This window comes from Molossus molossus, unplaced genomic scaffold (genome assembly GCF_014108415.1).
Source record: "Molossus molossus isolate mMolMol1 unplaced genomic scaffold, mMolMol1.p scaffold_m16_p_2, whole genome shotgun sequence".
NCBI classification, from domain to species: domain Eukaryota; kingdom Metazoa; phylum Chordata; class Mammalia; order Chiroptera; family Molossidae; genus Molossus; species Molossus molossus.
The window spans coordinates 96521200-96543542 of NW_023425355.1; the positions used below are offsets into that span (position 1 = coordinate 96521200).

The following is a 22343-nucleotide window of genomic DNA, read 5'->3' on the forward strand; positions in this document are numbered from 1 at the left end:
CGGCTCAGTTTCTGGGTGTAGTTTGAGGGTGATCGAACAGAATTCCTCATGGTTTGGGTGTGGAGTGTCAGAGAGGAGTCAAGGATGACTGCAATGCCTTTCTCCTGACCAACTAGTAGAACGGAGTGACGGTCAACTGATATGGGGGAAGGCTGTGGTTGGAGTAGGTTTCAGAGTTGTGAGGGGGGATCAAGAATTCAATTTGGATATATTGAATTAAGTAAACGTCTCTTTGACACTAGTGGGCGTTGAACGGGCAGTTGTATACAATTCAGTTGTATGCAAGTCAGAAGTTTGGCTGAAAGGTGGCGTCGAAGAAGCCGTGAGATGATAGGCAGTCTGGTAGGAGGCTGAGCGTACACAGAGAAGAGCGGAAGAGCAGAAGATCATGGACGGAGGCCTGCAGCATAAAGGAATCAGGGAGAAGAGGAGGCACTAGCTGACGAGAGTGAGAGCTGTCACCAGTGAGAGGGTAGTGCCCCGGGAGCCCTGTGAGGCAAAGTGTATCAAGGGAGAGCCAGTGGTCAACTTTGCACACAGTGCGGATGACAGGTGGAATACGAGTGAGAATGAGAAGTGACCCTTGTATGTAGTGATGCGCAGGTCCCGGGTGACCTTCATGAGAGCAGCTGCATGGGAAGACTGGGTTGTAAAGCGTGCTTTGGACAGTTAAAGAGAGACGGGGAGGAGAGGAGCCAGTGAGTACAGACAAGTCTTAAAAGGAGTTTTGCTGCAAAGGGGAGGAAAGAAACTGCGTAGCCTCTGGTGCAGGAAGAGGCAGTCAGGAGAAGATTTACTTCCGATGGAAGAAATAACATTGTGCTGCAGGGAGGTGGTCAGAGGAGAGGAGTGAAATCATCAGCACAGGGGAGGCAGAGAGAAGTGCTGGAGCAGTCACTTTGGGTGGGCAGGAGGGCACTTGGACCTTGCATAAAGAGGAGAGCTATGGCATGCACAAGGAGTTGCAAACCCAGTGGGTACTGGATCATGGGGAGGTCAGCTAGAGTTTCTTGGCCCCCGCCCCAACCTCCTCTAGCTGAGGTCAGGCACCTTGCCTCCCTGATGCACCTCCATGTCTACTGAGCATCAGTTATGTGCCAGGCACGCTTCAGAGCACCTTAGTAACATTAAGTACTCCAAACATCTCAACGTAGGTGATGTGGTGCTTTCCATTTTACAAGTAGGAGATGTGCTGCACAAGGTGGTCAGATGGACTGGCAAGGGCACTTACCAACAATGGAGGAGTCAAGTTTTGAGCCCAAACAGGCTGATTCTCAAGGCAGACTTATAACCGTGGGCTCCGACTGGCTGGCAACCCAAAGTGGCAACTCAAAGTGTGCCATTGCGCTTGCTGCCCCTCACCACTGGGGACAAGGCTCCCCACTGAACCACAACTGCTTGGAAGGACCATGTGATACCCAGTCCATCTGTCTGAGCACAGGCCTCAGGGTCTGTATGACAATGCTACTCCAGTGCTGGAGCTAATGCTGAGTTTTAGAGTGAACGTGACAGAGCCCTGGTGATCTTGACTTGTTTAAACCAGACCTCGCCTCTGGAGGCTGGCCCAGCGCCAAGTGGAAGTGAAGTCCCAGAGCCACAAGCTGTCCTCCCCTTAACTATAAGAACATCCTTATCACAGGACATACACCCCTGGGAACATTAGCAACTCTGATCAAACTAAAAGCCACTGTGCCATTTGGGACACTATGCTTTACACTGCTGGGTACACACACACACACACACACACACACACACACACAAACTGTACACCTGTGGGGGCTTTCTCCCATTGGCTTCATTCTGATGTCTCCCCACTGCCTACCGAACCTCTCTGGCAAAAGATCCCATCTGATATCACCCCAAGCGTGAGCTTCACCATGAGGAAGAGGCCCATCTGCAGGCAAAGTCCAGGGCCAGATAAGGCTTTCATAAGATTGGGCCTCACAGGTCACAGGGTCCAGGCCTACCCCAGGGGAAGAATAATCATGTGGCTGATCTGAGCCCGTGAGAATGAGTTCAGACTCCGTGACGAGAAACAAACAAGAGAAGAAGAGATGGCACTGGGGCCATGGGACACCCATTTGGAGTGCGGCTTGTTTGTAGATGGGCTCCTGCAAGGCACACACCCACCTTCTACCCACTCCAATAGCCCTGCCCCAGATATGTCGCTCCAGGCATTGCTGCAAATGGACATTGAGTGTTGACTCACTGTGTTTTCCACTCAAACAATGTTTTCGTTCACATGTTTGAAACAGTGTTCCTCTTTTCAGAGAGGAGCTCCTGCAAGATGCTCCCCAGCCCTGCTGCACAGACTGCAATTTAGGCTATGGGTGAACTGATCCTGACTCATCACCGCTCCATAGGAAGTCTTAAGGTAGGAGGAGCCTCTAGGATTTTGCCTTAGGCACTTTTGAAGTCCTGACAAGATAAACAAGTTCTGGGCTCCAGTGGAGCAGCAGTTGAGATAAGCTATGCAAGTTGAATGGGAACATGCAGCTCCCACAACCAAGGTAATAGCTAAGGGACCTAGTCAAAGTTAGCTAACTTGTGTCAGCTTCAGGACCACTAACAGAAACATGGATGGCGCCTCCCCGCTTAACAGACACATTGTGCAAAATCAGTCAGCTGACCTTCACAAAGCCCTTGGACTGCGGCTTCTCAAACCATCTGCCCTGAAGGACGGTGAAGGACGAGTACTTTTTCTTTACCAAGTCAGTCACTCACGGATCGATCAGCACACATGTACAACCTAAGGGAAATGAACTAATATAAGAAGAGGAATGACAAAGCACAAGCCCTGATGTGCTGACCATCACAAAGATTCTCACTTCATGCGACGGAATTTCCTGGACATGTACTTTCAAACTCTGTGCTTGCCGCAGATCAGATCGGTGGCACAGTTTTGCGAAGCAGAGAGTCCACAGTCAGGCTGCAGGTTCACCCTTCTGCTCTGGCACACTGCCTGGCCCATCAGACACATTCCATCCGTGGGGAGGGGATAGCAAGGGGATTATTTCCAAATATGGTTCTTACCGTGAAGAGGATTAAATAACAAGAAATTGCCAGTAAAAAGAAGACATATTAATGTTTCAATTGCCGACAGAGTGTCCAGAGTTGTGTTCACAAGAAGCAGTTCGGGTGTTCAAGGAGAAGATGTCCCAGTGGTCAAGACTTCCACTGGGCCTGGCAGTCCAGGAAGGAGGAAATTTACTTTGTAGCTTTTTTTTTTTTTTATCCTCACCCGAGGACATTTTTCCACTTTTTGTACAGATAGAGTGGGAGGGAGAGAGAGGAAGAGAGAGAGAGAGGGAAACATCGATGTGAAAGGGACACATCGAGTGGCTGCCACCCGCACGACCAACCAGGGCCGGGGACAAACTGCAACCGAGGTACGTGCCCTTAGCGGGAACCGAACCCGGGTCTCTCCGGACCACAGGGGGACGCTCTAACCGCTGAGCCAAACCGGCCAGGTCTACTTTGTAGCTTTTTGTGTTTCAGGCTAGTAGGGAACCTTCATGCTCATTGACACATTTTGGCAAACCCCAAAGTATAAAGGAAATATTAGCCTTAATCCCCACATCCAGCGGTTACCTGTGCTAACGTTTGTGTGTATACTTTCAATGCGTAGGCAGGAAGATGGTAATAATGAATGCAGTAAAACTTACCATCACAGCTAAATATCTGTATATATACTGCATGCTATACATACATATTTGTAAACATTTACACGAGTCTTCTATATTTTGATACAAATGTGTACTGTGATCAGGGTCTCCTCTATTATCACGGTTGACGTCATCAGCCCTCCTGGCAGATTCCCACAGTTGTGTCCAGGAGTCTGATGACGGTGACACAGATTGCTATCAAGAACTGTGTGTGCACTACAGTCTCCAATGAGCAATCTTGGAGTCTCTGAGACAGCTTCAGTGTAGCCTCCAAGTTAAGGTGGTGACTCTGCTGATGTGGACATTATCCCCAAGCACTTGACACAGCTGCCAGGGCCCAAATCGATGCCAGTGGCCAGCTGCATTTTGTGTGGAGGAGAGTGGGGCGGCCCTGTCCTCAAGCCTGAACGCCAGTGTGGTCCCTAAAGTCCCCTCTCAGAATACCAGGCCCCTCCCCTCCAATCAAGGTTATCTGCAAAGAAGTCCCAATCTCTAATGCAATGCACCACCGGGCCATTAAAAGATCCAACACCCTGATCTGGGCAGTTACAGCACACATACACCACACACACACACACACACACACACACACCAAAAACAGATGAGAAAAACACACACACAGACACTCACTCTCACACCCACAAAACACACTCATGCACAAACATCCAATTTCTCTCTCTCTCTCTCTCCCTCTCTCTCTCTCTCATATCTTCCCCAGACACGGCAAGGTAAGAATGTGCACAGTGGGCTCATGGTTCCAGGTTCTGAGCAGCAGTTATTGTGCGTAGGTGGTGACTACATATTACCTGTAGCCCTGGGGCACAGAAGGTCCCAATTCCTGGCACTCAGCCTGGAAGTCTCCCAAAGCCAGAGATAAGGCAACATGCTTCTCAGCTTCTTCTGTGCACTGTTACCTACTTCCTCTTCCTGTGGTGAGGTCTCCCTCCCATCGAATGACTCTCATGGAATGTAACTATGAAGAGAAAGCAGATATACCTGCTGCTCAAACAGCAGTCTCAGGAATGCTGCCTCAGAAAGAAGAAGACTCGGTGTACATGTGCAGGGGTGACTAAAGAGTACAAACAATCCACGTGCCAGGACAAGAATAGGTGTTCTCCATGCAAAGCAACAGACAGGTGCCTGGGAGGAGAGAGAGGAGAGAGGAGGGATGACCATAGAGTCCTGCCCTGTGACACGCAGCTGACAACCCAGCAAATATTTCCCTGAAACTCCCAAGGGATCACCTGGCACACCTTTTTTCCCTCCAGCTCTGGATAAGGAGACCGATTCTGGAGAAAGCCTCAGTCAATGGCATGTCCACCTTTGATTGGAGGATTGAGACCTGTAGCTAACAAGTGCATGTGCTGAAAACCCCTAGAGATGGTCAACAGCAGAGGCCCTTAATCATCAGCTCATGCTGCTTACAGAGGAGGAATGGCCCTTCCTCCTCACCATATGGCTAATGCCCTTAAAGCCTTCTGCTCTTTCTAGAGAGACTCTCACAGGGTAGGGTGCAGAACTGTAAATGTTGGGAATGAAGCTTTCCAACAATTATCTGAGGCCCATGGACCAGAACTGTGACTCTTTGCTTTCCCAGCTAGGTTTCTAATCCGAACCTATGTTCCTTGACAAGTCCTGGCAGGAATTACATGGATCAGCGATGACATTAGGTGAGAACAAAACCAAGAAGTAGAAGAATAAAAACCACATGATTATATCAATCAATAGGTGCCGAAAAGCCTTCGACAAAATCCAGCACCCATTTCTGATAAAACGCTCAGCAACGTGGGAATAGAGGGATCATATCTTGACATAATAAAGGCCATATATGACAGACCTACAGCCAACATCATACTCAATGGGCAAAAACTAAAAGCATTTCCCTTAAGAACAGGAACAGGACAAGGATGCTTACTTTCGCCACTCTTATTTAACATAGTACTGGAAGTCTTAGCCCCAGCAATCACACAGGAAGAAAAAAATAAAAGGATTCCTAATTGAAAGAAGGAAGTGAAACTGTCATTATTCGCAGATGACATACTATACGTAGGAAACCCCAAAGACTCCATCAAAAATTTACTAGGCTTAATAAATGAATTTGGCAAAGTACCAGGATACAAAATTAACGTCAAATCATTGATGGCATTCTGATACACCAATGATGAACACACAGAAAGAGAAATTAAGAAAACAATCCCATTTACCATCGCGGCAAAACAATTAAGATACCTAGGAATAAACTTAACCAAAGAAACAAAGGACCTATTCGCAGAAAACTACAGGTCATTGAAAAAAGAACTAGATGAAGATATAAAAAAGTGGAAGCACATACCTTGTTCACGGATTGGAATAATTAACATCAATAAAATGTCCTTACTACCCAAAGCACTCTATAGATTCAATGCAAGCCCCATCAAAATACCAACGACATATTTCACAGAAGTAGAAAAAATACTTCAAGAGTTCATATGGTACCAAAAAAGACCTCGAATAGCCACAGCAATCTTGAAAAGAACAAAGTAGGAGGGATCACATTACCAGATTTCAGGTTATACTTCAAAGCCACTGTAATCAAGGCACAAGATTATCAAAGCCACTGGTACTGGCACAAGAACAGGCAAATGGAGCAGTGGAACAGAACAGAGAACCCAGAAATGGACCCAAGGCAATAAGCTCAAATAATATTTGACAAAGGTGGCAAGAGCATACAGTGGAGTCAAGATGGCCTCTTTAATAAATGGTGTTGGGAAAATTGGAAAGCTACATGCAAAAAAATGAAACTAGACCATCAACTTACACCACACACAGGAATAAACTCAAAATGGATAAAAGACTTAAATGGGACTCATGAATCCATAAAAATCCTAGAACAATCTGTAGGCAACAAAATTTCAGACATCATACGCTGCAGAATTTTCACTGATACATCACCTAAGGCAACAGAAACAACGGAGGAAATGAAAACATGGGACTACATCAAACTCAAAAGCTTCTGCACAGGAAAAGATACAATCATCAAAATGGAAAGGCAACACACTGTATGGGAGAGCATCAATTCCAATGATATATCAGATAAGGGATTAATTTCCAATATATATAGAGTGCTCATACAACTCAACAAAAGAAAAGTGAACAGCCCTATTAAAAAATGGGCAGAGGAAATAAATAGATACCTCTCCACACAGGACATACAAATGGCTAAGAGACATATGAAGAAATGGTCAACATCACTAATCATCAGAGAGATGCAAATTTAAAATAACAATGAGGTATCACCTTACACCTGCCAGAATGGCCATCATCAACAAATCATCAAACAACAAGTGCTGGCGAGGGTGTGGAGAAAAGGGAACCTTAGTGCACTGCTGGTGGGAATGCAGACTTGTGCAGCCACAATGGAAAACACTATGGTGTTACCTCAGAAAATTAAAAATTGAACTTCCACTTGACCCAGTGATCCCACTTCTAGGAATATACCCTAAGAAGCCTGAAACACCAATCAGAAAGAATATATGTACCCCCATGTTTATAACAGCACTATTTACAAGAGCTAAGTCTGGAAACAGTCCAAATGTCCATCAGAAGACGAATGGATCAAAAAGCTGTGGTACATGTACACAATGGAGTACTATGCAGCTATAAGAAAGAAAGATCTCTTATCCTTTGAGACGAAATGGAGGGACCTGGAAAGTGTTATCCTAAGCGAAACACATCAAACAGAGTAAGACAAGTATTATATGATCTCACTTAGTTGTGGAATATAATGAACATAACAGTCTGAGGAATGGGGTAGTCCCAGAGACGTGGAAGTGGGGTACAGACTGACAATCCCCAGAAGAGGGGGTTGTGGGGGAGAGATAACCCATAGAACTTATATGCATTTGTGCATGAACAATGGACATGGACAACAAGGTTTGGGACTGGGCAGGGATGGGGGGTGGAATCAGTGAGGGAAAAAGGAGAAACATCTGCAACAAAAATTAATGAATTAATTATATTAAAAAAAAAAACACCAAGAAGTAAATTTAATAAAATACCTCTGAATTATGTGTTTTAAGAAAATTGTCAGGACTGTGAATGCCAGGAAAGGGAAAGAAGCCGTACCTAGAGTAGACCCAGTTAGATGGCTATGCTAGAGTTTTCTTCAAAGCAACCCACAATGCACTACAACATTGATGTCCCCACATGCATGCTGAAAACACCTCCAAGAGTGCAGTTGGTACCAAAGTGGAGATCAAAAGCAATGGGGGAACTAGTGGGGTGCACCATATTTACCACACCAAGAACCCATGGACTGAGTAGCCCTCCCCTTCCACTGTGTACTGCTTTGTTGGAGGGAACAATCACCAGCCACAGTCATGTTCCGGGCTTTTGGATGCTAATGGTGGTAGCAAATTTAGGGGCTGTCGCGTCTCTCTCCTAAGGCAAAGAAGTCAAGGTTGAACTGGCTGTTGCAAATTCCTAGTCTATATATTTACTCCCCATCCTCCAGTCTCACCATAGCTCTGGCAAACTACAGAGGGTGCTCATCTAATAAGGATATGGGTAGGAAATCCCTATCATTCTCTGGCCCATAGATTCATGAGTCTGGACCTTACTGCCAGTTAGATCTCTGCACAGCAAGAGTAAAACTTGCGTGGGTCACACACTGTGGTGCTTGGGAATAGAAGACTTGGGACATCTATCCTCAGACTGGTAGCGTCAACCAGCAAGCCATTAGGTATGGTACTATCTTCTTGACTGTGTTGTGGGAGTCCTAGAGCTAAGGAACATCAGTAATTACACTGAGGCAATTGCCATTCACCTTTTGATAAACATTCTCTCTTTCGGTGACCACACACACACACACACACACACAAATACCTGCACACACACACACACACACCTGCACACAAACACACACATACACCTGCCCTCAACACCCTGGTTTAAGAGCATCCACTTTCTCAATTCTCATGGGTTGGGGCTGCAGGTACCAATTACATATTTTTGGAAAGATCGGAACTTGACATCAAAAGGTTTGACTACCTCATTTTTGCTGGGCTGTGTGACAGTGGGCAAAACCTTTCACTTTTGAAGTCTCAGCATCTCCACTGCAAAGTGGATGTAACAATGATAATACCTACTCGGTGAGATGGCTAGGAAGGTGAAATGAGGTGCAGCGCATGCAACTGCTTTGTGCAGTGTAAGGGTAGGGGCTAAGCAGCTAGTATGAGTCCTATCATCGCTAAATAAAATAATAGACAGGAAAGAGTACTATGGTGCTGGTCCACATTCCCACCAATGTGGGAAGAAGGCCTATCTGTCCAGTGTCATTCTTCTGGAAACCACAGCAGAGACTGTGGCCCGAGAGTGAGTCCAGGGATCAATCCTCTCACCATGATCTTAGTGGAACGCAAGTTCCATGGGTACAGGCTTTTGTTGGTTTATTTGTTTTATTTGCTGATATAAACCAGGTGCCTAGAAAGGTACCACAGGCACATTCAACAGTCATTAAACACTGGGTGTGTGAGTCAGTGAATCCTCTTGAGCATCTAGTAAAAACGATGTCAATGATAGGGATAGTAAACACTTTCATATGATTGGCATATCATCACAAAGAAACCAGGTGACAGTAGAATATTACCTCACTCATCTTCAAATGAAGGATACGGAATTATTTTAAAACATAAAGACCACTGAGGCTGAGGGGCACGTGCAATGAATCATTAAGCTGAGGGTCAATTGTGTAATAGCAAATGCAGGGCACTTGCTAGGATGCTCTGAAGGTGGTGTGAGATTCTCCCCCTGATCCTGGGGCAGATTCTTGAATGAGCAAGGAATGCTATTCATAGCTCCAGCTTGTATTAAATGAGCATCTATGACATTCTGAGTGTGTATTTATATTATTTATGTCATAAAATGTCACCCTCACAACAACCATATCTGATAGGGTTTATAACTGCCCACTTCCCAGATCACATACTTAGAATTCAGAGAGGTTAGCTAGCTTATACACTGCCGTGAAATGTTTCTACCAAATGGCAGATTGAAGATTTAACACCAGTCCTGGCAAGAAGAGAGCAGATGATATTCACTTCAACAAAGAAATGGACGGGCTGTTTTCTCTTTTGGCACCGGATCAAGGAGCAAAGGAGAACCCCATGAGGGAACTTTGCATCCTCAAGCTCTGCCTCAACATCTGTGTGGAAGACAGTGGGGACAAACTGACCCAGGAAACCAAGATCCTGGATCAGCTCACAGGCCAGACTCCTGTATTCTCCAAAGCCAGATACACAGTCAGATCCTTTGGCATTAGGAGAAATGAAAAGATTGCTGTCCACTGCACAGTCCCTGGGGCCAGGGCAGAAGAAATCTTGGAGAAGGATCTAGAGGGTATGAATTATGAAAACATAACTGGCCAGATACCAGAAACTTTGGTTTTGGGACCCAGGAACACATCCATCTGAGGATTAAATGTGACCAAACATTGGTCTCTACAGCCTGGACTTCTACGTGGTGCTGGGTAGGCCAGGTTTCAGAATCACAGACAAGAGTCGCAGGACAGGTTCCAGCAGAAGTATGATGGGATCATCCTTCCTGGCAAATAAATTCCCATTTCTATTCAAAAGGTCAATAATATATTTTCAGTGAAATGGAAAGAAAGAAAGGGAGGGAGGGGGAGGGAGAGGGAGGGAAGAAAGAGAGAGAGAAAGAGAGAGAGAGAGAGAGAAGAAAGAAGGAAGGAAGGGAGGGAGGGAGGGAAGGAAGAAAGGGAGGGGAGGGAGGGAGGGAGGGGGAGGGAGGGAGGAAGGAAGGAAGGAAGGAAGGAAGGCCCAGAGAAGATGAAGGGGTTAGGCAGGGTATTGAGGGACTCTAAGCCACATAATCAACCACATGCAATGTGTGAATCTTTTAAAATCCTAATTTGATCAAACAAATTGTATAAATACGTTTAGGAGACAATTGGGGAGATAGAAACATTATTGGGTAGTAAGTAGATGATGTTAAATCAGTCGTGGTCGTTCCCCTGGGTGTGATATTGTACCGTCCTTATCTATAAAAGTATATTTCTGGATGCAATGAGTTGATGCCTACACTTTGATTCACAGAACCCCAGGAAATAAATGGGTATAATGGAATATACATGAAGCACAAACTGAAAAACGTTAATGATTGTTGAAGTTGATGACTCTTGAACTTAATGGGTACACAGAGTGCATTACTCTATTCCTTCTGCTTTCATGTGTTTGAATTTTCCATAATAATAAAAAAATGAAATGCTTGAATTACTAAGGGCAATGTGGGGGCAAGAGATGAGGAACAGAAAAAAAAAGGAAATAGTCACATTCATAGGAACAAACTGGCAAGTGAAATATGAAAATGACTGAATTATCAGTCACATACTCATAGATGTCATGCCAATTGCATATTCTGGCAGATATAAGCCATTCTTAAACAAATGGTGCTGGAAATGATTCTGCAATTTAGAACAAAGTTTATTTACTCAGAGAAAGACATTTGAAAGAACGGGATATCTTCCCGATTTCTTGAACACGTTATTTCTTAAAAAATTACTATTTTGTTCTTGTTGAAGGACCTATAAGCAAATTATGTATAAAACAATATGCACCTCTGGTAAAATGTTGAGGGAGGGCGGTGTGCTTGAAATCCTCTTCCGAAAAGGGAACCAGGTGACAGGAATTACTATATTTCTTACATGTAAACTTAGTAGAGAAAATCATCTGGGTGCAGACGGTTTTTCAGGGGTCAGAAGCAAGGGCGCACGTCTTAATCTAAGTCATCACCATCTTCAGGGCACTAGAAATATAGTAAAGAATCTTTCATTGGTTAGGAACTTCTGCAAAGGGCATCCTCTGTCTCTGGGGATCCATTATCCTGGTACAGGAGGTGGCAATTTTTCCATAGTGCCCCACCAAATACCAAACCTCTGTTCATTGCTGTGCCACTCACTGGTAGAACACAATGCTGACTGAGACAAGTCCCAAAATTGTGTGTGTGTGTGTGTGTGTGTGTGTAGATGGGATGGGCCCTCCCTGGACAGGGGAGATGAGAAGATGTCCCGTCTATAGAAACTATCTTTTAAAGAAAATAATACAGAAAAGTGATTCAAAAAAGGTGTCATTATTTTCTTTTTTATTGTTGTTGAAAATGATACAGATGTCCCCCTTTTTATTGGGGTGTAATAATTTTCTAATTCTCATTGAATATATAACATAGACAAAGCTCTGTTTAAGGCACCAGCAAAACTGGGACCACTCGCCTGTCCCCCTCCCTCCAAGAAGAGATAGGCAGACGCAGAAATAATCAATCTTTATGTACATAAAGATTGTTAAATATCCAAGAATTTAACATCAGAAATTGGTATTACATTTTCGCATACAGGTTTGGGGACTATAAATTTGTTTTCTATGATGTATGTGTGTGCACATGGATATGTAGGATTCTGTGAACATGGGTGAGTGGTGAGTGTGGGTGAGTATGCATATGGGCCGGTGTGTATGTGCATGGGTTGTGGGCATGTGTGTGAGTACACATGTAGGTGTGCGTATGTATGTATGTGTGGCAGGCTGCATACGTGCATATGTGTGTAGGGTCAACAGAGAACTATATCCTTTTCTCAAGGGTTCTTGAAAGTCATGATCTGGCCTGAGATTCAACCTCTGGAGCTGTATCTGGAACCAGGATCACAACTGCCGCCACCACCACCGCCGCCAGATAAAGTCCACTTATGGGGGACCTACCGCAGCTAGGTGCTTTCCGAACATCATTTCTGAACATCCTCATGACCACCAGGTGACCCCAGCAGTAAAATCCCAAGTCACAGCTAAGGAAAGTGACATCTGTAGGGCTGCAATTCACACCTTTTGCCAGATACCAAAGGTCTGCTCCATCCAGGGCACCACGACACAATGACAGAAGGGTTTTCTGGGTTCTCTGATGGCAGAGCAGTGAGGAGGACCCTCATCAGGGGACGCATTGAAGGGGGGATATTGAACTGTGAGACTGGAGATAAGCAACTTTGTTTGATGAATTCCATGCTAGAGTTCCATAGTTGGGCCAATCTGTCACCAGTTCCTCCTTCGACAGCAGTGTAACTGTCTGGTGTGCAGGATAGGAAAAGAGAATGCGGGCAGGCCAGTCCTCCTCAACCTCTCAAGTGAGAGAAATATAGTTTCCTCTGACTCACACAGACAGGTTCCTGGGGGCTATCTGTCTGGGGATCGGGCCTCCGGGCAGGCTGATTTGAAATGCTTCCAAAGGGATATCATGCTTCCAAGAGCTGGCCCCTGTGGGCCAGAAGCTGAACCTGAGTGTGGGAAGGGGAAAAGAGGGCTGGAATTCGGGCTGCTCTCTCCTCCCCCAAACCCAGGAGGGTTCCTTTAACCCTCAGGGCTGCTGACTTCCTTCCTTGTCTAGGTGGTTTGTGGCTAAGTGGAGCCATATTTATAGAGTGCTCTATGATTCTTTGGTGAACGTTTGTTTTATGAATGAATGATCAAATTTATTAGCAATGAGTAACCAACCCGACTTCATTAATTTTTTTTTTGATAATACAAGTTCATGAGGATTTCATTGCCGTATTTTAAACACCCCCAAAACCCATAATAAATGCACGGGTAATAAAATATCTTCTCACTATGAAAAAAACCCCACAAAATGTAACAAAGGCACATGACCATAATTTGTGGAAACAAAGAAAGAGGACAGGTAGTCAGATATTATCTCATCGCCATAAATTCCCAGTGTTTGTATTGCAATATATTGGTTTCCCTTTTATGTTCCATGAATATGCATGTTTCAGATGGCTAAGACCATGCAAGAAATAGGATTTCATGCCCTGATCTTTTTACTTTATATTGATTTGTGAATATAGGCATATGAGTCCTCACAGAGAGAAACTATCAAGTCGCATTTGCACACACATTAGACACACTGCGGTTTTCAAAATGATAAAATTTGATGCAGGCCGACCTGTCCGTCCCCGAAAATCCAGAGCATTTGATCTCTGTGGGTCTGATGGGCTCTGATGGCACATGGAAGGAGCCTCAAGTCTCTCAATCACTGGCAAACTGTGGGGTGTGGCTCGGAGGAGAGGAAAGGAAGATGGCCTAGGGTTGCCACCTAACACTGGAGCCTCTTGCTCATTTCCCCATCCAGCTCATACAGAGGGCGCCAACCCTGCTCCTTGGTCCTGAAAATGGTTAAAAATGGAGCTGCAATAAGAAAAATCCTAATGAGGAATCAAGGAATGAAGTGAGAGCTGAAGAGAATCGATCCTGATTTCCAGAGCCCCTTCCACCTCTAAATGAGAGCCTGCATGGGAAAGAAACACGAGACCTCATCCATGCAAAGATGATATTCAAAATATTTCGCAAATGGTATGGTGTTTTACATCAATACATGCATCAGCATTGAAGTGATAAAAATCAAAATATATTCCTTTTTGTCTCCTGAATAAACTGAAGCTTAACAGCCAAGCTCTATTAAAGTTCTAGGCACTGCTTGATATGATTTCTAAACTCTTTTGCGTCTCTGTCCCTACAGGGAGGCTGCTGAGGTCCAAGTATTCACTCTACTTTCATTATTTCATTGTCTAGTACTTTAGAATGTTACATCTCTCTGCTGGTTATTTGAAGTAAGATGGTAAACATCAACTTCACTGGGAAAAGACTTTTGAATATTTACTTTACTGCTGTTCATGTGCCAACCGGAGATAACTGAACATGATGACTTATTGCCAAACCGAAGCATTTGCAAAATTCCCTGACAGGTGGGCTAAGATACCGGACTTGCTCCCCACCCTGTCACTGGTAATATCTTTTCAAATACAAAACATGTTCATCTGAGTATTTTCTCATTAACTCCATTCTCTCAAGCAAAGACAATAATGTTTGGTGAGTTATTTCAGGTGGCGTGCCTTCCAAATGTCACATTTCAAGTAAAATTTTGCAAAGCTTTTTGGTTGAAACACTTGCAGGATGACCAAACAACTGATTGGCTCAGGATTAACCCCAATCCAGCACCAAAGGTCCTGTGTCCTGGGAAACCTCTTCCTGGGGCATGAGAAGCCCCAGGTTTTACAGATGGATGCAGGAGGTTGCCTGGAGGTCACGGGGAAGCACACAACTCATGGCAGCTCCCCAGATAGGTGCGGAAAGCAACAGAGCTCTTAGTGTCAAATAGATACCTCATGGATTACAGCCTTCCCTAGCTGCTGAGCTGTTTCATCCCCTGACTATTGATGTTGAGAGGCATGATTTGAGGTTCACAGTAATGGATCGGGTGTTCTTGCATCACTTTGCGTGATGTGAGCTGAGTGTACAACTTAAGCATCTGTAATGCTGAGTGTAAGTCACCAGCCTGGCACTCATTTGACTCACGGGGAACAACTTTGGAAACCATTTCCAGGTATTTGATCCACCAATACACAGGCAGATGTATGAAATGAAGTTGTTGAAGTATATTCTTTGCAGCTTCAGTTGAGATGACAAAAAGTAGAAAACAGCCCAATCATCTACCTAATGAAACTGGTTAAGATGATCAAGGTCCAATCTCATGCATCCATTCAAATGTAAAGAACCTCTAAGTTCTTGTATAAAAAAACTATAATTACCATATTTCACTTTTTGAATGATTTGTTAAATAAATATTGTATAGATTTAAGGTGTAGAACATGATGGATTGATTTGCATATACATACTGAAATGAGTACTACAGTCAGACTAATTAACATGTGTCCTCAGTCACAGAGTGTGTGTGTGTGTGTGTGTGTGTGTGTGTGTGTGGGGAGAGGCCCTGAAATCTACTCTCAGCAAATTTGCAGTATTTCAGTGCTAAGTGTGGTTATTGGGTTCATTAGAGGTCCAGACTTATACATTTTACTCAATTGAAATTTTGTGATTCTTTTTTTTTTTTTATCCTCACCGGAGGACATTTTTGCATTTTTTGTTCAGACAGAGCGGGAGGGCGAGAGAGGAAGAGAGAGTGAGAGAAACATCGATGTGAAGGGACACATCGAGTGGTTGCCACCCGCACGACCAACCAGGGCTGGGGACAAACTGCAACCGAGGTACGTGCCCTTAGCGGGAACCGAACCCGGGTCTCTCTGTACCGCAGGCCGACGCTCTAACCGCTGAGCCAAACCGGCCAGGGCAAAATTTTGTAATTCTTTATGTTCTGATTTGGAATGCTTTCTAGGACACCCTGTTCCTTTTTGTTTGTTTGTTTGTTTCAAAACACTTTAAAGCACAATGTTTATTATTGCTGCCATTTGTGTTAAAAATGAACTAGACGGTACCCATTTAGATTTGTACTTCCGTAGAATAGTTCTGGAAGGATTCTCATGAAACTTAAAATAAAAGTGGCTCTCACTGGCAGGGAGATGGAGAATGGGGTCAGGAGAGGGAGGAAAATATTTCACTATATACAGTTGTGTCCATTTTGGATTTTCTGCCTGTGCTTCCTAAAATTAAATAATTGTGTGGATTTTCATGTCAGATATAGACACTGTCTTGTTCTTTTCAGAATCTTACATGGTTGAAAGGATAATACAAACTACTGCATTTTTCCCCCCACAATTATGTGAGGTGAGCCAGGCAACAGTTCACCTTATATATTACATCTCTTTTATTCTCCCACAAATTCAGAAGATTCATGGCTCTTATATTTAACATCAGAGTTTAGATAATCATCCAAAATTGGTGGTCTCTTGATTCCTCATGTTTTTGCTTTTTTAGTTTAAAAATCTTAAAATTTTAGATATCAAAATTGTACCCATTGGCAACTTGAACAAGAATCAGCAATAATTGAAATTTACAAAAATAAAAGGAAAAAGAAAATTAGTAGTATCAATTATGAAATGTCAGGATAATGAAGTAGTGACTTGCTCCAAAGCACTGCGTGCTTCATAAAGAATGGAAAACAAAACTGTACTTGCCCCCATGAGGCAGGTCAAACCCACAGTCAATAAGCTCGGTGGATGTTTCTCAGAAGTCCCAGTAATAGGATGTCCATTTAGAGGGGTCAGCATGACATGTAATGATTAATGTGAGAATTTATATCATTACTTTACCACTACTCACAGGTACTATTATATACACTTGCTGACATGTAAATATTTCAGTATTAAAAAATAGTATGGCTACCCGTGTGTACTGTCTGTGTATCAGCTGCACATTCCTGCCCTTCTGCTGAGTCCCCTTGGAAGCCTCTCTTTCGGAGTCTCTCCATAGTCAGACCTGAGGGCACCCTCCAGTTATGGTTCTAGCATTCACACTCCTCCTCCACTGGGACATGCAGTCTGTTGGCTTCTTCCATGAATAAAGTTTCCTGACTCCCTCATGCAATTATCAGTATTTACTCAGAACTGTGTGGAAATATAGTGAACCGAGTACATGCCCCCTTTGCACCCTATCTTACAAAGAGCTAAAGCAAATAAGTGATAAGGAGACAGAACATATAGCACTGTGTCAAAAGTTCTGGAGGCTCCAAGGCCAGCCTTTCTCATCTGGGAAATTACCAAAATATCTAGAACAAAGGAACTGTGTAACTTAAACCCCCTATTATTAGCATTTATAGTCTTTCTTTACTTTCCATGTGTACCAACTGTTGTCATTTGTATTAAGATAGTGCTACTTTAACTTTTAATACTGTGCATATTGGGATCATGTTTTCTAAGAATTTAGATAATGAAAATGAGAATGATTATAGTATCTATGCCAGCATAACTCTAAAGAAGGGCTATTGTGCTTTTTTAATGACAGATGGAAGTATCCATACAAACGGATTAGAGAATTAAATGACCAAAAGAGAATATACTACATTAAATCCTGAAGACAATTTTGTGTCAGGCATGGTGTACAATGGGATGTGAACACAATCAAGACTCTCTATAAAGGACGCCAATGTTCACTTGAAAACAGAGGCCGTTGTATTAGCTTGGATATTCCATACTAAATCAACATTCATTATCATTTCCTTTCTTTGATCTCTATAAAACTGAAAAAAGTTACATATCCAGATTCAGTGATTATAAAAACAGATAGATTAACAAAAATGGAAAGTCTGACCACAGTAGTATTGAATCCTTACAGTGTAGAGTTGACTCTGTCAGGTCTTACCCATAATCATAGTTTCTGCAGTATATCAGTAATTTGTCAATTTATAGCAATAACATAAAAAGTTCCCCATAGCTCTTTTGTACTTTGATTTAAACAATGAAGTTTCAAACCATCTTCTTGGATCTTATAAATATCTTAATGAAACCACAGACACATAAAGCAAATGATTGTTCATATCTTGTCCAAATACAAACTAGATTTTGCTCATCTATCTGCATATTGCAAATGCAGGGCAAATTAAAATTTGGCAAATTCCATTCAGTCTACAAACTTCTTACCAAAAGAAGAAAAAGAAAATATATTAGTTCTTAAATGCCCTGTACAATTTGTCCACAATACTGATAAAAGGAGTATGATTTGGTGACCTGAAAATTTGAAGCTTACATAATGAAAGTTGTGGTTACTTTTTAATTTTCTCAAGTCATTCAGGAAACATGTAATGCGATTTTAACGAGAAATGGGTCTACAAGATGGCTGTCATTGATGCCAACCTTAGAAAAGATGCTAAAATGTCAGCCAGCCCATAAAATTATATTGTCAATGTGTGGAACAAGAAGAATGTCCTCCTAATATTTGAAAATATATTGAAGATGAAAATAAATTACAGTAAAGCAGAAATTTATAGGCTGTTTCTCAAAACATGTTTGAAGAGTTCATGAGGAGCCTAGGAAAGTATCCACTGACAGCACCTGATTTTTCAATGTTATCTGAAGGTTGCAACAAAAACTGATGTAGCTAAAAATATTACTTTTTTCTTTTTTTTTTGAAATAAGACTGCTTCAGTAATCAAAAAGTAAAAGTCACCAGCAAAGGGTAACCAAATTTAACAGAACCCCTTGACTTCTTCACTAAAAATGTCACATATGGAATCCAACTTCAATTTTGCAAGTTCAAATTTCGTCTGAGCTATAAAAACATCTTTCCTGAGAAAGAGTGATTTTATGTATAAAGACATCCAATGAGCTTAACAGTGTTTGGAAATTCTGAATAGTTTAGACATGGACAGCCTATAACATGAATTTATAGATGTGAAGAACATGACTGAAAGACAAAAGACTCCTATAGATAGGCTCTGGCTGGGTATCTCAGTTGGTTAGAGCATCGCTCCAATATGCCAGGGTTGTGAGTTCAATCCCCAGTCAGGGCACATACAAGAATCAACCAAAGAATGCATAAATGGGTGGAACAACAAATTGATTTCTCTCTCTCTTTCTATCTAATCAATTAAAAAATTTTAAAACATAATAAAGATGCCTATAGATAGCAAGTGGATAACATTATTGGAGACATAGAAACCAACTCCTACAAATTAAAAATCTGCTGTTTCTAGTAAGTAAAATCCATGCTTAATTGCTTTTGTTGACAGGACTGATACCAGGAATCAGTTTAATGGGGGCTTCATAAGAGCAGAGTTGCAAGTCACAGTAAACTTTAAGTTTGATTGCATGCTGTTTAACCATGACATAAAAGTGGGGGGAAAGTATGTTCTAAAGGCTGCAGGCAGTTTAGAGAAGAGATAATAAAAAAGGAAAAAGAAAGAAAATATCCCCCTGTATCATGGGATAAAATGAAGCAAGTTATTGTTTGTTTTCACTAAATTTAGGTAATAACTGTATAATTATTCTTGCTTTATTTGCATTCTCTTAATAAAACATACTTGTAAATATTAAGAATATTAATATTAATAAAAAACAATAATATATCCAACAAAATTTTTTTAATCCAACAAAGTTTTTATTGATTTTTAGAGAGAGGAAGGGAGAGGGAAAGAGATAGAAACATGGATGAGTGAGAACAACGATTGGCCGCTTCCTGCATGCCCCCCACTGAGAATCGGGCCCACAACCTGGGCATGTGCTCCAACCAGGATTCAAACCAGTGACCTCTTGGTGCATGGGTCGACACTCAACCACTGAGCTACACCAGCTGGGCTGATTTGTAAGATTTTTTTTTTGATAGGTATGATATTTCATTGTGACTTTATTTTTATTTATTTATTTTTGTTACAGATGTTTCTCCTTTTTCTCTCACTGATTCCCACTTCCCCCTCCCTTCCCACCCTGTCCCCAGCTTTGTTGTCCATGTCCATTGGTCATGCATACATGCATATAAGTTTTGTGATTTCTCTCTCCCCCCACCCCCTCTTCTGGGGATTTTCAGTCTGTACCTTCCATGTCTCTGGGACTACCCTGTTCTTCAAAATGTTATGTTCATTATATTCCACAAATAAGTGAGATCATATGATACTTGTCTTTCTCTGTTTGGCTTGTTTCGCTTAGGATAATACTCTCCAGGTCCCTCCATGTCATATCAAAGGATAAGAGCTCTTTTTCTTTCTTATAGTGTAAGATTTTTAAATAGTTGTCTTCTCATTTCGGTAGACAGGTTTTGCAACAGAGACTATTAGTCTAAGTTGCAAAGATACACACATCATCTTGTTTTGAAGTTCCCTGAATATTTAATTGTTGAAAATTGTGTTACTATACTGTAGATATTATTTAAAATTCTGATATTTCTGAGTTTTTTCACTTGTTCTTTGAACTCAGATAAAATATTTTTAAATTTTATATTATTTCAAATGCATTATTGTGTAAAACTCATGCACAATAATCATTTAATTTGTTCATCATTGATGACTATCAATGTTACTTATTTGATTCGTGAATATAACAGAAAAAGACTGTTATTCTGTGGAATGTGTGCATTTAGAAATTTAAACTTTTAGACATATATAACTTTTGAGGACCATTTGCATTCAACATTTACATCATGTGTGAAAATACAACAATTCTGGTTGAGAGTGGAATCTTGGGTCAGATGACCAGGGTGAATCTTAACTATACTATTTATTAGCTGTGTGAGATTGGGCAAATGGCTTCATCTCATCTGTAAAATGGGAAAGTGAATAGTAACCACCTCATTAAACTGTTTTGTTTTGTTTTTTTCATTTAGTCAACTGATGATTTTGAAGGTTTAGTATGTGTCAGGCTTTCTTCTAGGCACCATGAATATAGCAGTAAGCATAGAGAAAACCTCCCTTGGGCCACGTGGACTGTATTGAAGGAGACATGGTGTAAACATATATTATAAAATGGAGAACAAAAACAAGAGGGATAAAGAAAATGTGCCTGAAAAAGGAAAATAGATTGACAGGGTTTTGCTACCTTAGATGGCTGTTTAAGGAAGGACTGTCTGGATATTTAAGCAGAAATCTGAATGATAATACAAAAAGGCAAAATATGGGGAAGAAATGGTCCAGGTAGAGTAATGAGTGCAAAAACCCTGAGATGAAAATATGCTTATGTTTTGAGAGGAGCACAGAGTTTACATATATTTTGCCTTTACTATATAGCAGGCTCTGTTCTGAGCACTTGATATTTATTATCTATTGACATGTCTCCACAACTATAAAAGTTAGGTGCTACTGTTAATATTGGCCTCGTTTTATAGATGAGGAATTCAAGATAGAGTGTGTTTAAGTAACCTGATGAAGGTTACATAGCTAGTGGTGGACAAGCAGGATGAAAATGCATGCTTGAATCCACAGGCTGTGGTCTTAACTACCAAGTGCCTCCTTTATGCCGGTGGCACTTCCCATATGACTGACAAAAGAAGAAAGGCCCAGAAAGGGACATGATTTGCCAACATTCACACAGCAAATCAGGAGAGATGTTGGGACCAACATCTAATCTTAGAGCTGAAACGGATTGTCACTGAGTCCCCTGTTATTGCAAACCTTGTGCCAGACATCAGGCAAGAGGAGTAGAGATGACCCAGAGAGAACAAGCCCTTGACCTCACATTAGAAATGATTTATTTAGCACAACTTTAATTCTTGTGGTTAATGTCTCTCCCCTGTTACACCCCATTTCCCCCCATACTATTCCTATCCTTTCCTGGCTATCACTGTTTGGTGATATATCTGTCTCCCCTGCTGAAGTGTGAGCCCCAGTGAGCTCCCTGGTGGCAGGGAGTAAGTTTGTCTCACTCAGCCTGGCACTCTATAGACACACAGCTTTTGATAAATTTCCAGGTGTTTGTCCCACTGATAAATACATAGATGTGTGAAATAATACAAGGATATTCTTTGCAGCATTGATTATAATGACAAAAAGTAGGAAATAACAATTATCATATGGTAACTGGTTGACATGATCAAGGTCAGAAAACTTATGCAGCCATTAAAATATTAGACTTTATATATTTTTAAACGATAATCACCATGCTATATTTTACTTTATTTCTTTCTAAGACTCTTGCTAAGTTACCATGGGTTTATAGGTAAGAGTTGCTAATAACTCACAGAGTTTTAAAGCTTGCAAAAAACTTTGGGGACAATCTAAACAAACCACCTCTTTTCTTACTTGGGTCAAATGAGTTAAAAATGATGTGTAACTTGCATAAGAATACCTGTCTCTGAACTCCCAGGCAGTTGTAATATTCCCTATATTATGAGGACCAGGATGCCCTGGTAACGGGGAAACAGGTAAACATACAGGTGAGGCCCCTGGTTCCATTTGAGAGGCTTTTGTCCCTATTTTTTTTTTTTTTTAGCC

General features: G+C 42.0%; 1 pseudogene; it reads left to right on the plus strand.

Annotated features, from left to right (window-relative positions):
* The first annotated feature begins 2576 nt into the window (after nt 1-2576).
* LOC118635425 lies at nt 2577-10255 on the plus strand (annotated as a pseudogene).
* Nucleotides 10256-22343: the final 12088 nt, after the last annotated feature.